Genomic DNA, 17,717 nt, shown 5'->3' with positions numbered 1-17,717 from the left:
CTGAGGACTGGGCCTTCTGCATGCTAAGCCACTGACCTACACCCCTAGTTCCTCTCCAGTTTTATTCTAGTATTCATGGCAAAAAGATGGGCAGTCTCTGGAGATGGGTGGAGTGACATGGTCTGTCTCTGAGCTGCTGCTCTGTGGTGGTCTGTCATGAAAGCAGTTGTTTCCAATTTGCATTAAACCTTGAGCATTAAGGGCAGAAATTGATTGTGAATTTCGCACAGGCCTTATGGGGGAGGCGGAGCAGGAGAGGGCAGGAGAGGGCAGGAGAGGAGGTGTTACCATTGTTGTTTAGGTTTGACACGTTATTGTGTGTGTAGCAGGTGGACATGATCTCTGCCTATTGGGGAATCAGTGTTATCAAATGCTTTATGTGATTACATGGAATGCTGGCTTTGCACAAATAACAAGAAACAATCATTTCTGCTTCAGATGAAGCAATTAGCTGTTTGGGATTTTGCTTTGTGCGAATGAATTGTACTTATTCATGAAGTAAAATTACATCCACGAGTTTAGAGTTCCTCATGGTCCCTCTCGCTACAGAACTGAACAGTGTGTGTGTGGTGGGGGAGGGGGATTCTTGTTTGAGAATACCAAGGAGGAGTTGATTTGGTGACTTGTTATGGAGAAATTTCTTTCATGTTTCATTTTAAGAGAAAATTAGCACTGTTGTGAAAACCCTGGAAGGGGTGGTGGTGGGATCACTTCTTTTCAAGAGATACAAAGCACTTAAAAGTGGTCCTATTGGACCAGAGAGCTGCATCCTGCTCTCCAGTCGCCACCACAGAAGCAAAAGATGCCTAGAGGTCCAGATGTCACTGTGATGAGCAAGTATGTGGTGGAGAGATGAAAGAGAAAGAGAAGAAGAGCCGTTTATGCACTATGAAAGGCAAAACTAGAGACACGAGGGTGGTGAGGAACAGCCTGATGCTGCCACCTGAGGTCATGGTAATGCCCTGGACCATGCTGCTGCCAAGGGCCCTTTCTGGGTCCATGGCCCAGTAGCAGTGGAGGTCTTTGCCTATGTCCCTAGCCCATGCTACCACCAAAGGCCATGCAGACATCCCTGGTCAGGGCTGCTACCTGGGGCCATGATGGTGTCCCAGGGCTGTGCAGAGCTGGCCCTGCCTCTTTCTGGCTGTAGCACATCTTTAGAAGAATGCAAAATCAGATTAACAGCAAAATGAATTATTCTTTTAATGTGGTGTGTGTATGTGAACATCTGTGTATGTGTGTGTCTGTGAGTGTATAACTTGATACTAAAACATTTAGGACTTGGAGCATTTGGGGTTTGGGCTTTTCAGGTTAGAGATGCTGTACTGGTAAAAAAGACTTTAGAAATATTTTTTTAAGGTTTCTTTATTTTTATTTTACATGTATAGGTGTTTTGACCCCATGTGTATATGGGTACCAGAAGTGTGCCTAGTATCCTCAGAAGCCAGAAGAGGGCAGCCATCAGGTCCCCTAGAACTCTACTTGGAGATACATACTGTTGTGAGCCATCAACCAGGTGGGTGTTGGGAACTAAACCTGGGTCCTCTGAAGAGCATCCAGTGCTTTTAACCGCAGAGCCACCTCCCCGGCCCCTTTACAATCATGTGTGAAATCTAAAATACTTCAGATGTAGAGCATTGTGGTAAGGGATATCCAACCTGTAACGTGAGACATGCATGGCATTCTATACTAAATATAATAATTTGGGAGTTTCTTTGGTACATGATTCCCTCTCTCTAAAATGCAACCTTATGGTGCAGATAAAATTCCCTGTGTTCCTTAGCATCTATCATTCCATTCTTAGGCCATATTTCTGTGTTTTAATCACATGTAAATTATGCTAACAGCAGCTGTTTTCCTTCAGTGACATGGCAGTGGTGACATGCTATCTCTCCCTTAGCTTGGGCAGTACTTTTCATTTACTTAGATCATTGCTAAAGAAAGGGTCAAAACCACCCAGAAGACTGAAAGATCTGCAAGGCTTAGCAATCACCTGGGGGAACCTTTGCTTACCAATTCTCTCTGTTCCTGTGCTGCTGGTAACAGTTCTGATACACGAGGGATGGCTTTAGTGCATCGAGTCAGCCCGTAGTAGATAAACCAACCTTAAGTGCCTGCAAGCTAGCCTCACATCAATTTTGTTTTACGACTTAAAGAGAAATCACACAAGACCTTTGCCAGGCTTTTCCCAGCAATCCAGATAAAGTAAATGGGGTCCTGTTAGTCTCTGGTGACAGCTACATTATCCCCCACTAGGGGATTTCTGGGAACTTATAAAAGTAATTTCGTTAATTGAAATTTCCATACTGTAGTAGGAAACAGATAATTTCTTCAGTAAACAGTTGCCGTAAAATGGGCATGAGCAAAATGCAAAGCAAGACATCAAGGGCCACTTTCATCATCACAAGGGAGGAGAGTAAGGTGACTTACCCTTTGTGGACCGTTCCAACTTCTTAGAGACATTTTCATTTATTTGCCAGCTCTATTCTTGCCTGTGCAAGTTATGTTAATGGAGCCCTGAGTATGGTTTTTGCCCCTATTTAGGAGACTGGAATATAATGGTCCACTTTGTATCTGGGGCTCCTTCTTATGGGATCATGTGTCTTCTGGAATTGTTAGGTGTTGTTTTTCTGCCAAACTCAGTCTGTTTAAGGTGATTTTCAGGTGGCCTGTCAGCAGCTAAATTTAAGTTAACAGTTAAATTTTTGGGGAAGGGAGATGGCACAGAGGGAAAGAGGCTTGATGTGCAAGCACAAAGAACTGAGTTTGAATCTTCAACACCCATGGAAAGGACATGTGTACATCTGGTGGTCCAGCAGTAAGAGATGGCAGAGACAGGTGGATTCCCAGCCTGTCTAGCTGGAAGGATAAGCTCCGGGTTCAGAGAGAGACTATGCCTCAATTAAATAAGTTAAAAAAAAAAGTAAACAGACAGACAAATAAAGTGGAGAGCAATAGTGAAAGACCCAAAATTAAATTAAGCTCTGTTCTCCATACCAATACACACAGGCAAGTGCCAATATACATAGACACACAGACACACAGACACACATACTCAGAGAGAGACAGAGAGACAGACACGCACACAGAGATAGAGAGACAGAGAGAGACAGAGATACAGAGAGACACAGAGAGAAACACAGAAGGAATTAAACTATGTAGAATAACCAGGAGAAATGTAAGAACAAATATGAGTAAAAATACCCTTTTCGATAATCCTTAAATTGTTTTTCTCTCCTGTATGATTTTTACTGAATTTTATAAAGTACCGCTTTCCACAAGATGCCCGACTTTTTTTCCCTTGCCTCCTGTGGAAGTAGCTAAGGCTTTCTGCTTTGTGTCCTAGTCTTTAAAGAGAATTAAGCAGCTTGCTGAAGTTAAGTGATTCTTACATTAAGACTGAGCAGTAAATCAACTGCTTGAGTTTTTTTTTCTAACATTTTATTGCTATGGCAACAGTATCTCCAAAGCTATTAAATCTTAGTGGTTTATTTCCTCAGAGTTAAGTGGTGTTCATTGGGTTTCTAATATTTCTTTTTTGGAGAGTTGAGTTATTTTTAGTTTAGAGTTAATAGGTAGTGCAGTAGTTTTGTCCCCAATGCTCGGTGCACTGCACAATAGTCCTTGTTTTATTTTAATTAATTTGTTTGACAATTTTGTTCATGCATATAATGCATTCTAGTCATGTTCGTCCCTCCACCCTCCTATCTTCTCACTCCCAGCAACCCCTCTTCCTCCTCCCACCCGGGGGAGTTAGCAGTGTGTGGGAAGGGAGGGGAAGGGCATGCCGAAGCACAGGGAGTCATTGTTTTCAGTGATACAGGAATTAGTCAGGTTTTGTGGACAGCTCCACACTTGAGCTCATGTGAGTAGCCTGTATTAAACCAAGTGGATCACAAAGTAAAGACAACCCCTCTCTCTCCTTTCTCTCTCTCTCTCTCTCTCTCTCTCTCTCTCTCTCTCTCTCTCTCTCTCTCTCTCCTTTCTCTTCTCTCACTCTCTCTCCTTTCTCTTCTCTCTCTCCCTCTCTCCTTTCTCTTCTCTCCCTCTCTCTCCCTCTCTTTCTCCCTTCTCTTCTCTCACACTCTCTCTCACACATACACAAAGAGAGAGAGAGAGAGAGAGGGAGAGAGAGAGAGAGTTGGTATATAGCTCAGGTGGCCTTGAAATCCTCATCTTTCTGTTACTATGTCTCAAGTATGGGAGTAGAAGGGAGTTCTCCTGTCCAGGTTGTGAGCTCTCACTAGTCCAGTCAGCTTTAGAATAGTCTCCTAGCTCTATAGCCTTTGACACAGTTAGTTAGAGAACATTTTATTTCACTGCCTTGAAAACAAACCCTCACATCATCTTCTGCTCCTTCCCCTGAGCTAAGCAGCCACCAGTCCACTCGTTCTATGGATTTCAAGCATTTCCATAATTCTTAAAATGCAACCCTTTCTTTATGTTCAAAGTAAGGACAGCTTATCTAATAATCTTATTTGACAGTAATTTCTGTTTCAAATTTTGTTTTAATATAAGTGCTGTTTGAAGGCCAGCCTGGTCTACAAAGTGAGTTCCAGGACAGCCAAGGCTATACAGAGAAACCCTGTCTCGAGAAAAAAAAAAAAGTGCTGTTTGAAATTTAAAGGTGAACTGGCTATGAATCCCAGTCCTAAGGAATAAATCAAGCCTACACATTTGAAATGTCAGACTGTGCACATATAAGCACTAGTGCCTATCTATGGCACATGGGCAGAGAATAAGCAGCGAAGACCTGGATCTAGGGTTATATTCAGGGTAAAAAAATACGAAAGAAAGTGAAGAGTAGCAAGGAATCTAAACACTAAAATATTTCCACGACCCTGCACTACTCCCAGTTCTGAGAGCCACACAACTCATCCAACATGATGTTAAATGAAACCTTTTTTCCTTTATGATTTTTTGGTCTTTGGAAAATTGAAGAGTACCCAAGCAGCATTGTGAAATTTCATAATTCTCTCAATGGAGAGTGATTGCCTAATTGCTCATAGCAAGAGATAAGTGTTCCTGCAACCCTATAGGTGGAACAACATTATGAACTAACCAGTACCCCGGAGCTCTTGTCTCTAGCTGCATATGTATCAAAAGATGGCCTAGTCGGCCATCACTGGAAAGAGAGGCCCATTGGACTTGCAAACTTTATATGCCCCAGTACAGGGTAATGCCAGGGCCAAAAAGGGGGAGTGGGTGGGTAGAGGAGTGGGGGGTGGGTATGGGGGACTTTTGGTATAGCATTGGGAAATGTAAATGAGGAAAATACCTAATTAAAAAAAAAAGAGATAAGTGTTCCTTTAGTTAAGACAAAATTCCTATAGCAATTTAAACCAATAGTTTGGCTGTCTGAAGAACTGGAAATTACCTAATAGAAATCTGCTTACAAAGTAACTTTTTCAGTGAGCAGTGTTAAAACTTCAGGTAGAAGATGTTCACACTGGAAAACACACTGGTAAACTTAAACTATCAAAAAAATGTTTTCAGGGGTTGGAGCACTGGCTCAGCAGGAAGGCACACTGACTGCTCTCCCATAGGATCCGGGTTTGATTCCGAGCGCTCACACGCCCATTCTAATCACCCACAAACGCTCCAGTTCCAGGGAATCCGACACCCTCCTTGTGGCCTCCAAGAACACCAGGCACTCAGATGGTACGTGTATATACATGAAGTTAAAAACACTCATACACATAAAAAAAAAAAAAAAAAAACAATAGTTTCCAGTATTACTAGAATATTAAAAACAAGTTTCACTTTTAAACTGCACATGGTACAAGGTGGATGATTTCCACACATAGAAACATAAAAAAAATCTGGGCTGGGATATAGCTCCGTGGTAGAGTAAGTTTATAGACTCTTTATATAGAGAGTGCCTATATACACACACGTATCTGCATACATTTTATGACAGCAAAGAACGGTGAAACTCCAAATCTGATTTGATGTTTGGCTGGGTTTTGATCATTAGAAGACCAGGTCTTAGCAGCAACCCTTCAAAATATCTGCACAATTAGTTAAACTTGTGAGTGACTCCTGTGGTGGTTTGAACGAGACATGTTTCCTAGAGGTTCACGGATTTTAACCCTCGGCCCCCTGTTGTTGGTGCTGTTTAGGAGGCTGGAACCATTAGACCGTAGAGCCTTGCTGAAGGCAGTGCATTACTGAGGATGCGCCAGCATACAAAGTGGATTGGATTTTGGAAATCTGACTGCAGCTGTGAGCAAATGAAGAAATGATAGACAGATGTGAGAAGTTCGGTCATGTGAGCTCTAAGAGCCACGCCTACTCCTTCCACAACCAAGATCCTCAGTGCTTATTCTGTTCCACACAGGAGAGGGGTTAGCTGGTCTTGGTCGGAGGTCTTCTGTAGGTGAGCAATCTCAGGCAGTGAGCGTCCAGGAGGAAGAAGCCACAGTTGCTAGTTTTTGTTTACACACTGCTCAGTCTTTCTTAAGCACAGGTGCTTGGACTGGAAGGAGAAGCCTGACCCATGTGGTGAGAGGCTTTGCCAATTCCCATGGGTCTGAGGCCTTAGTCCCTGTCATGGCTGAGCCTGTGTCATTAGTACATTCAGGAGTGACATCAGTCACTCAGGACTTCTGCTCTTTGCAGAGGAAGGTTCTGAGAGCTTATGGCTTCACCCCATCTCTTGTTTGCTCTCTCTGCTTCCTGTGCATGGATGAAGATGTCATCTCTCGGCTTCCTGTCCCAGCCGCCTGCTGCCACACCTCCCCTGTCAATATGTACTCTCCTTCTGAAACTCTTAAGGTCAAATAAACTCTTTCTTCCTTAAGTTGTTTTTAGTCAAGGTGTTTTATCACAATGACAAGAAGAAACTGATATAATCCCTAAAGGCAAAGCCCATAATACATGTATATTTTAAACTAGGAGTATTTATAAGCTATATTTTACTTAAAATTAATTATGAAGTATCGATTAAAACATGTCCCTTTGCCCAATACAATTTATATCTAAAAGGCTTGATGGATTATTTAAGTTGTAAATGTAACTAAAAATAGAGTTTAACAGCAAATGCTTTGTGTTACCTATATTCGGCATGCACAGTAATTCTGTAAATTGCCTTAAGGGCATCCTAAAGGTCTGTAGTTACTATGGTAACCTAAGCATGGTGCTAGGATGGAGATGGGTGACTGATGAATCTTCACTGGTGCTGTTCTTTCTCATCCTTCCCTGGCTCCACTGTCAGCTCCTTCCCGTGAGTCCTCTAAGCATCCTCTTAGGGCAATTGTGAGGCTTTCCAGCCCGCACATAAGTGCTGCCTCCACATTAAGTCGTCCAGCTCGTCCCCGTGAGATCTGCAAAGTGACAGGCCTATTTTTCCCTCACTGCTATTTATACAGAAAGGAAGCACTGAGCAGAAAAAGACCCCTACACACACTATGCTAAACGTGCTTCTAATTTGTCTGTTGTTTCAGAGCCCTTAAAGTCATAGCACAGCGTATTTTAGATAGGAAAAGTCAAATCGTGGGCGATCATCTTTAAACAGTCTGTTCTGGTTCTCTTCATTTATGACCATCCCTTAAGCTTGTTAACATTTCTTATCTGTTTATAACCCTTATGCTCCCCAAATAACACATGCAATAAATATAAGCAGACAGACAGTCTGCCCTCAGGCTTCACATCTGTGGATTCAAATCAACAAAGGTAGAATATTCTGTTTGGTACATTTTATACCACCCATTGTGTGTTTTCTTTTAAACCCTTAAATATACTCATAATATTCTAATGGTGGTTTTAAGGTACTTCATATGCTAACCCCATAATTTCTTTCAGTTTTAGTCTGTTTTGGTTGACTGGTATGTTTTCTCCTTGTCTTGTAATTTAGATGCTAGACTTATTTTGTTTTGGATTTTGTGCCAGAGGCGCAGGACTTTTATTCAGCTCCACAGTTTCCTTATTCCTCTTTCCAAGTCACGCTGCATAGAGATGGTAAAAATATTCTCCTGTCTTTGAATGCAGAGATTCCTAGCATTAGATTTATGCTTAGGACCCAGATCCATTTCTATTTTATTTCTGCAAATGGGGAAGAAAGTACCACTTTTTTTCAATGCATGAGCACGAGTTTCTCAGTCCCATTTTGATTACTTCCCCTGAGTTACTTTGCTGTAGTTAAAAATTAAAAAAAAAAAAAATCAACCATGTGTCTTGTACCATGCAAGTCTATTTGGGCTGCATGGCTCATGAATCTCTCTTATGTCAACACTACATTCTCTTGGCTGGTGTAGCTTTATAGTGAGTCCTAAAATAAGGGAGTTTACGTCGTCCAACGTTAGTTTCTTTTAAAACTGCTTTTAGGTGTTCATCCCAATAAATTTTAGAATCCGCTTGTCAGTTTCTGCTTTTAAAATCTCTACTGGTGTTAAGTTTAATAGATAGATGATTTTGGAGAAATTTTCCATCAAGTTGAGTTCCTAATTTATGACAATGTTTCTTCATTTATTTGTTACCCTCAGATTTATACTGGGGAAGAGAAGTCATATGCAGGACCAGTTATGATGTCGTTAGGATTGTATATTTTGCATGTTCCCAAATAATTTTATTTTAATCGTACTGGTTATCAATAAAAAAAAAATAGAAGTGCACCTATAGTGTTTTCTCTGAGGAGAGGGAGGGGTTATGTGCGTCCCTCGTGACAGTATGTGAAGGTCAGAGTCACCACTGTACTCCTACTTTCCCTTTTTTGATTCTGGAAAAGAAAACAAAAACAAAAACAAAAACAAAACAGAACAACCCTGTGCCTCCTTCAGTGGAGTAAAGCAGACATACAGCGCACTGGTCTTTACCAGCTCCGAGCATGCCAGACAGACTGTAATTGACGATGTAACAATTGTATGTCATTTAAAAGATTTTTTTCCTTGTGGGCTAGCTCACAGAGGCCTTGTAATTTACACACAGCTAGACTCCACATGGCTGATAGAGGCCAGTGATTAAAGCCCTAACTGATAATTCTAGATTTTTTTTTTAAATCTGTTGGACTGTTCTGTTCCCTTATTTCTCTTTGTGTGACTTGAATGGAAGCAGAGTCTGTCCTGTACAAAGCCAAGAATAAAAATGTCTTATTGGTGCTTAATAAGTGCTACACCACGGTGGAATAAGCTTGTGTGGAGACCCGGGAGATAACAGAGACTTCAGAACAGCGGCTGTCAAACATCAATGCACAAGGGAAACCTGAAAATCTGGCAGAACTCAAGTTTCCTGGTCCCAGCTCTGGAGACTGACGTCAGAAGTTACCAGGGAGGCCCCAGGTCAAGCTCTTTAGGAGTTTTGAAAGTTATTAGCCACATGCATTAGGCTACACAGTTTATTGTTTGCAGTAAATAAACAAAGCACCTTTGTGTTCTAAGTCTGTGAACCAATGGTCTTTTCTGTAGAATCTATTGATGGTTCCTGCCACATTCCCTCATCCTTCTCCCACTGTCTGCTTCCTCACCTGACAAGCTACAAGCACACACTGATTTAAGAGGACATGGGAAAGTCTCCTTACCTGGTGGCCAGTCATCAGCTCTCTTCCCTTTGGAATCTCCTGTTACAGTTTCTTATGGATCTTTCCAAAAGTAGTCTAAGCATTTGCAAAAGGAAGTGTATATATTTTCACACACACACACGCGCACACACACACACACACACACACACACACACACACACTGTTCTGCACCTAACCTATCCCCACTTTAGCCTTTTACTTGGTATAAGTTGGAAGTCTTGAATTAGTACACAGACAATGATCTCATCTTTAAATCTTTAAAATATGCTGGATGGAATTCCATGGTATTTATAGGCTGAATTTCATTCAATCTTTTAGTTTTTGAGACAAGGTGTTACTATGTAGCCTTGTCAGCCTCCCTAATTGTGTGTACCACCACTGTGAGGTTTGGTTCTAGTCGTTGCTGACACAAATAATATGGCCCCCCCAGAATCCTCCTGCTCATTTCACACCCGTGTCCTTTCTTCTATAAGATGAATTCCAAAAGTCCAAAAGTGGAATCAGGTGAAAGGCTACATATGTTCTTATCTTGAGAGATATTGTCATACACACACACACACACACACACACACACACACACACACACACAAACACACACACCATAGAGACTATAAAACTTTGATTTGTGTTCATCTGATAACTGGAAAATACATGTGAATCTGCTGCTGCCCGCTGCTGCTACTCTCTTCCCAGTGGACTCTTACAGCCTTTTCTTATCGAGGTAGATCGGGTCTCAGCCCCTGAGGCGTTGTTATCAAAAGCCTTGAGGTGGGCATCACCTCTTTCCCTGTCAAAAGTTTATTAACCCTGGTGTGGAATCTTGCCTTTGTTACTTGCTGCATGACCTTGGTCCACAGAGTGTGAATATGCTGCATCGTCTGGTTTATGAGCACGATCACAATCGGTTAACATTAGGGAAGGACTTTGACACATTGAATCAACCAAATGAAGAATGCATATCTCTGCAGGGAATTCTCGCCAGGCACCAAGGCTCAGACTAGCAACCACACAGTAAAATGTTGCCAGGAGAAAGCAGGACCTGGCTCCTTAAAGCTCTGGTTCCTCCCTTCGAGAGAGTTTCAACCAAGAAATAAAAATCTAGAAAGAAAGGAACCACTTTCTGTTGAGTCCCGCCCCCTCTGCTGTTCTTGGGGGCTCCTGGTGCCCTCCCCTCCCAGGCGGGGCGGGCTCTGAGGCCTCAGCTGTCAAACACAACGAGTCCTGGGGCCCAGAGCACCGGGAGGCGGAGGGTGGGTCTGCGGTCGCGTGACCAAACCAGCTGTTAGCCGGGGGCTGGAGAGCCTGGAGTCTGGGAAACCGGAGCGCCGGCGGTCTTCTGCGCTACGGATGCAGAGGCTGTAACCTAGCCGCCGCAGCGCCCCCAACTCCGCAGTCGCAGCATCAGCACCGTTGGACCCGGCTGGAGCCGGCTGCTTGGCAGGTGAGCCTCAGGCTACGCGGGGAGCGCCGGGGCGCTGGCAGCTGCTCTTCCGCTGGGAGGTCACCACATTTCCCATTACAATTCTAACGCCTCGCGAGTGTGGACCAGGGAAGGGGAGATCGGAGGTTAGGTGGCCTCGGTCTGGCCCGACTTGAGATCAGGGACTTCGGGACGAAGCTACTGCAGCCTGGTCAGAATCTGCTCCTGCTCTCCATCCCGCATCCTTCCCGCACCTCCCTTTCAGTTTATAACCGGGTGCTGCTTTTTCTGGGCGCCGAGTTGCAAGGGCGCGGGAAGTGTCTCTGAGCTTCCCCGGGCCCCTGAGCTTCCCCTGGCGGCTCCTGCGGCTCCGTCTTGCGGCTAGCAGAGAGAGCCTGGCTCCTTCCCGAGTAATGCATCCGTGGCGCCTGACTAGGCCGCTACCCTTGGTCGCCGGGCGGAGTCCCGGTATCTGTGGTTATCCCCAAGGGCCAGTGAGCTGGCACCAGACATTGCTTCGCTCCAGGCCTCACCCCTGCACACTGGAATCCGGGTGGGGTCATGGCAGGTGTCTCGACCCTTGCTATCACTCCACCTCAGTTTACCCCTATCGTCTTGCTTTTTGTTTTTTGTCCAGGCAGAATTGCTAAATAATTGCTAATTATTTAGCGACCACAGTGAGGTCTGCAGGAGGATGAAAGGAGCGCCTGAATTTTAGAAAATCGGTTGGAATTTAGGAATAAAAATGTGATCACACCCATTTGCGTTTAAGGCAACTTACTATTTTCTGTCTCCCAAGTTGACCTGGTAGGGTTCTGTTAAATAGAGGTGTATTTCTGTGTAATTGTAGCTTGTTAAGTGCTTCTTCCTGGTTTTGTGTGTGTGTGTGTGTGTGTGTGTGTGTGTGTGTGTGTGTTTACTGTGCTTCACGCCTGCCTAAATCCTCATCACTTGCTGAGTAAACCTATGCTAATTCAAAATGGCAGCATGAAAAATCAGGCCAGGCGGAACCCTAGCAGACCACAGCCAACTGCAGCTGCCCCGGGCTTGAGCTGCTGAGAGAAACAGCAGGAGGAAAAGGCTCTGCTGTGTATAGGCAGGGAGTGTACTTGGAGCTGGTTAAAGCTGAGTGAAGTTGCAGTGCCTTGGGGAGCAAGTGGGAAGTTTAGGGAGCTACAGCTGGTTTCCCTAACTTGTCAAAAGCCTAACTGAAACTCTAATTTGGTCTGATTTTCTTTAGACCCATTTAAAGTCAACTGTGCAGAATACAACTGTGCACAGCTTACATACTTTTGTACCTTACGAGTGGCTTTATAAAGGATGGGCGTATCATGTAAACACCCTCCGGGAATAGTGCACACACCAATCCATACAGGGGATGGCACCGGAAGGGCTGATTTAGCCCTTCAGCACCCAGGCTCTAGGATTGCAAATTCTTGAAAGGTGACTCATTTCAGGATTTTTTTTCTTCTTCTTCATAAAGCAGCTTTTCTTTTGATTTTCACTGCAGGGCTGCCAGCCATCTTGTCTTTTAGGAAAGAGGAAGTGCTGCGTGAGTGAGGAAGCAGGTGCCTTAGGGATAATGAGCAGAGAGGATGCTATCTCTGAGGGTTAGGTATAGCGGAGCTGGCAGGCGCTGAACAAGCTTGCCACAGACAACAGAGAGGTTACATTGCAGGGCGGATGGACCACTAAGGTCGTACCTATGGCTGCAGCTGAGGAAGAGGACTCCTGTAGCTTTTTCCTCTTCAAAGTGCCACATGCTACCTCATAAAGTCTAAAGGGGAGAGCAGGTTTGCCCTGAATATCCGAGCAAAGGGCAGCAAACTGTAATGGATTTAAAAACTCAGGTGTTTAAGGGGCTACACCTCCCCCTGCCCACAGGCCCATTTAACTGACCGAATGAAGGCATGAAGGTGTCCATCTTAGGCTCAGCTCACCTTTTCTAGTGATGAAACTGCGTCTCTACGTAAGAACCACAACTTTGGTTGTAACCAAATCTTTGAGGTGGGAAATATATCTTCTGAAAAACTGGTAGCTTGTCTTGTATTGATGGACAACTCTTAGGTACACTTACCTTGTCAAGAAACAAAGTAGGCTAGGTGCCTTTAATGTAAAAATAAATGACAAGCCTGGGTTGAAACAGCTCTAGAGCTATTTAGAAGCTGGTTTTTTCTATAACGTGAATTTTAGTTGTGAATTGGTGACCCCAGGTCTTTGAGAGCAGAGCTGGGGCCTCTGCATGGGTTAGTGTTCTGTTGGGTGGGTGGGTGGGGGATGGAAAATCTGCCTTTCTGCTTTTGCAGACAATTACTGCAGAGAAGAGGGTAGTGGGAGCCAGGTATGGAGAGAGATGCCATAGTGAAGGCAGATGCAGCTGTGGCATGTGCCACCTAAAACTGTTGTTGGCATCAGAACGTGAAGCCATGTTGAAGAAACTGAAAAATAGTAAGTTTTATAAATGAGCAGCCCGGGCCCGGGTCTGGTTTTAATCTTGGCGTACAAGAGGGTGAAGCAGTGGATTTCCATGAGTCTGAGGCCAACCTGGTTTATCCAGTGAGATCCAGGACAGCCAGAGCTATACAGTGATATTCAGTCTCCAAACAAGCAAACAAACAGCTAACCTGGAAACAAAAACCCAAGCACAGACTTGGGAGTGTAGTTCAGCAGCTGAGCTCCTGCCTACTGTGTTCCTAGCCCCGGGTTCCATCTCCTGGGTTCCGTCTCCAGCATTGCAATGAACAGGCAGACAGACAGACAGACATGCATGAGGTTTCTATTTTTGGAGAAAAATAAGCATAGAAGTAAGCAAATGGGATTTAAAAAAAAAACTCACCACTTTTTGGTCCATGGAAGACACTGGCTCTGTGCCTTTTAAGCATTTAAAATATGGCTAGTCCAGAAAAAGATGCCTTGTGGGTGTAAAATTTGCACCAGATCTCAAAAACTGATGTGAAAAAGAATTTAAAATAAATTTAAGTATTTTTTATACTGATAGGGTACTGATGTGTATGATATATATTGGATCAAATAAAATATGTTTTTAAAAAAATGTTCACCAGCTTTTCTTTGCCTTTTAAAATGTAGATACTGGATAATATTAAACTTGTATACGTGGTTGATATCTGTCTTGTATTATTGTTGGGCAGTGTTGGTGTGGGCCATTATCAGGAAGTAGAGATTGTCAAGAGGCCCTTGATACTGCTTGTAACACTGGGTATAAAGAGGCAGGAGGAGGAAGAAGAGGAGAAGGAAGAGGAGGAGGAGGAGGAAGAAGAAGAGAGATTAAAGGGAGTGAGTGGTTGATGACACTGGATGAGAGGGCACTATGTGGTGGGCATGAACACCTCAATTAGAAGATATTCTCTCTCTCTCTCTCTCTCTCCTCCCTCCCTCCCCTCTCTCTCTGTTTGTTTTTTGTTTGTTTGTTTGTTTTTCTGGTATGGGAATCAAACCCAGAGCCTTGTGCACATTGGCAAGGGACCTGTTCTAGTTTCATTTTCATGGTGATTAATGCGCTCTGATGAAAACCAACATCAGGGAGAAATGGCATGGGGAGGTCGAAGCAGCGAGACCTGGAAACAACTGCTCACGTTGCATCCATGACCAAGAGCTGAGGGAAATTGAACGCACATGCTCACTTGCTCACGTGCTCGGGTGCTTGACTGCTTGTGTTCAGCTTGACTTTGCCCCTCGTATACAACCCAGGGACCCTCGGCTAGAGAGAGGTGCTATCCACACTCGGATGTGTCTGCTCACATCAGTTAATTTTCTTAAGGCACTCTCCCATGGATATGATCATAGGTCATCCTAATTCTTCAGGGAGACTCTTCCCAGGTGATCTAGGTTATGTCAAGTTGACAAGCACAGCTAACCATCAATCACAAACTATCACTGAGCTGTGGCCAAACCGTATGAGATGTTTTAAAATTGAATAAGCAGACAATGCAGTGACCTTTGGGTTGGAGCCCCTGGAGTGGGTGTTGGCAGATTGTTATGGTAGTTAGCAGGGACGGACTGTTAATGCTCCCGTGTAGCTCCAAGTCTAACCTGCCCAGCCTGAGATGGCTCTGTTCTCCCGTCCACACGGGGGGGGGGGGCGGGGGGGGGATGTCACCCAGTGCAGAAAGAGACTTGGCCTGAAGTTGGGTTCACTGGGTCCTAGCAGTGGCCCCGCTCTAACCAGGCATATGTCCTTCAGTAAGCCACTCATTTCTTGTCTCCTTTGATAAAAATGACAATCTACCAGCTTCACACTGAGTACACAATGATTGCATGGATGCCAACTGTGTCATTCTTGTGCTTGCTATATTCAAGGCTGCCTGGGTAGAAGTCTGAGGTCTGTAACTCAGACTACCCAGAAGGCATGAACATTTTAGCTGAGATTGTTTCTTGCAATCTGCCATTTTGCCATTTCCCTGGTCCTGGTGCCTTCTTGGTTCTTTGCTGTTCTTGTCTCCCATGTTTTACAACCAGAGGATGATGGTACAATAAACAAGCTTAGAGACATAGAGCTGCAAGCACAGCACTGAACACCAGGCCTACTTTTTCCTTTGGTCCAGAGAGCTGGAGAATAGTGGGATTCAATGAAACTGTAGTTAAGGGAATACGGTAATTTACATTGCAGTAGATAGATGGATGGACATATCCAAGGTGTGATGTACAGCTTTAAATTACAATGAAGTAAACTAGAATTGACAAAACTATTCAGTTACTTTCCCTATTCCCTTGTCAAGACTGAATATTATCAAATTTTTAAAATTTTGTAACCTTTTATGAGAAAATGATACTTTAGCTATAGTTCTTCAGTTACAAGTACAATTGCATATTTCAGTACATATTTTGACTTTATATTTGTTAATCTAGTATTTCTAGACTTTGAATACTGACTTTTTAGAAGTGAGTGTTCCTTATTGATTGATAAGAATTCTTTTTTGATGGATGTTACAAATGTGTTTCTCAATATTGTATTTTAAAATTTTTGTCATATAAATTTTGAGTTATGTTATAAGTAAGTCAGGAATATCATCCCATTTCCTATTGATTTTACTTATTCATTTTTGTTTGTGTCTTGGGATGGTTAGTTTTAATAGTCAACTTGACATAACCTAGAATCAGCTGGGAAGAGAGTCTCAATGAAGGATTGTTTAGATTAGGTTTGCCTGTGGACAGTTCTCTGGATGATTGTCTTGATTGATGTGGGAAGATGCAGTCCATTGTGGGTGGCACCATCCCCTAGATTGGGGTTCTGAACTATGTAAGAATGGAAAAATTAAGCTGAGTACTAAGCATACATGCCGTCTACGTGTTTCTGCTTCAAGTTCCTGCCTTCCCTTCTCCAATGTGACTGGCTATAACCTAGAATTGTAGGTAGAATAAAAACCCTTTCTCCTTAAAGTTCTTTTTGTCAGAGTATTTTTATCACAGCAACTGAGGTGAAACTAAAACCCGCAGTAGGCTTTTTTTGTCCTTAATGTTACTTTTAAGATGCATCAGGTGTTTTGTAATTTTATGATGTTGTAAAACAGCTAACAATTTGATTTTTAGTAGCTTATTTTAGTTAGAAGCAAGTTGGGGCCTGAGCAGATTTATTCTTTGTCTCCATGGCCCACAGTCAATGAGATCAGACCATCTAAAACATCTAAAACATCCTTTTCCTCAGCTTCAAACAGACTTCATCCCCTTGTATGACCACATGTTAGGACCCTCCCTTCTGTTCTCTTTTGTGTAACGGCAAACCATCTCAATACCAATTACAAATTTGTAATATAGTTTAATATCAGGTAGGGCTAGACCCACTTCATTAGTTTTCACTTCTGAGACTGCTCTGTCAGATCCCCCTCCCCTTTTGTAGATTTTGGGGATGAGCTGGGCACTGGAACAGGGCTCTGGGCATGCATTCTACCACTGAGCTCTCAAGCCCTCAAACCCTCAAGACCATCTGAACACACATTCTCTTAAAGCCCCATTTCTATGTTGATCAGGTCCGTGCTGAATCCACAGATTCATTTAGGGAGGATTAATGGCTCTGAGTAACGCTAGATGGAACATACCTTGCCCTTCAGAGCTTCTCCACTGTCCACATAAAATCTTACAATTTTGCTCATCTCCGAGCGCTAAGCTTATCCCTCTACCATCCTGTGTGCCCCGCTCCCCACCCCTGTCCTCCATCTGAACCTTGTACGGAGCTTTGCTCTCGGTGGCTCTTAGGCATGGTTTTGAAGTTCCTATTGATGCCACCAGCAAGGCCACATGCTCCCATGCCCTCTGTAGCAGGAGAGCTTCCTGAGGAGCTAGAAGGTAAGAAGGCACAGGTGTGCATCAGTCTACCTGCCTGTCTCTGTTGCCCTGTGTCACTCCACCGCATCTCTCAGGCTGTTAGGTTTCTCTAGTCTTCCTGTCAGGATGACAAGATGGTAGCCAAGCCCCATCTCATCCTGGGAGAAGGAGTTTGCGGTGACTCCTCTGCTCTTACTGACTGTAAGCTTAACCTGACTCTCCCTGCACCTCTCCTCCCTGTGGCGATCAGATACTGTGAAAGCTCCCCAGGGATTTGGTCATTGTTGAAATCAGGTTACTCCCTTCCTCTCTGGTCACACACAGCGCACCCCTTCTTCGGAAGACAAAGACCTTGAGAACATCTCAGCTTTATTTCCCCTGAGCTCAGTGGTTAGATGCTCAAAATATATTTTGGCAATTCCTCTGTCTGAAAATTGCTAATTAGAATGCAGCGATCAAGAGCCATGTATGTTCTTGAGGCCCGTGTGTACTTTTTGATTACTG

General features: G+C 43.7%; 1 protein-coding gene across 3 annotated transcripts in view; it reads left to right on the top strand.

Annotated features, from left to right (window-relative positions):
- Nucleotides 1-10,677: 10,677 nt before the first annotated feature.
- Scrn1 (secernin 1) overlaps nt 10,678-17,717 on the top strand; it is a 91,724-nt gene continuing 84,684 nt past the window's right edge. For 2 of the 3 annotated variants that reach the window (XM_011241459.2, XM_006506572.2), the window contains exon 1: nt 10,678-10,955. The gene's annotated coding sequence lies outside the window, so the exon portion shown is untranslated. The remainder of the gene's footprint in view (nt 10,956-17,717) is intronic. The other variant, NM_027268.2, reaches the window with a different exon arrangement.

The sequence above is a fragment of the Mus musculus genome, chromosome 6, assembly GCF_000001635.26.
Source record: "Mus musculus strain C57BL/6J chromosome 6, GRCm38.p6 C57BL/6J".
NCBI lineage: Eukaryota > Metazoa > Chordata > Mammalia > Rodentia > Muridae > Mus > Mus musculus.
The sequence above is the reverse complement of the archived record's forward strand: the minus strand, read 5'-3'. Positions and strand labels throughout refer to the sequence as shown.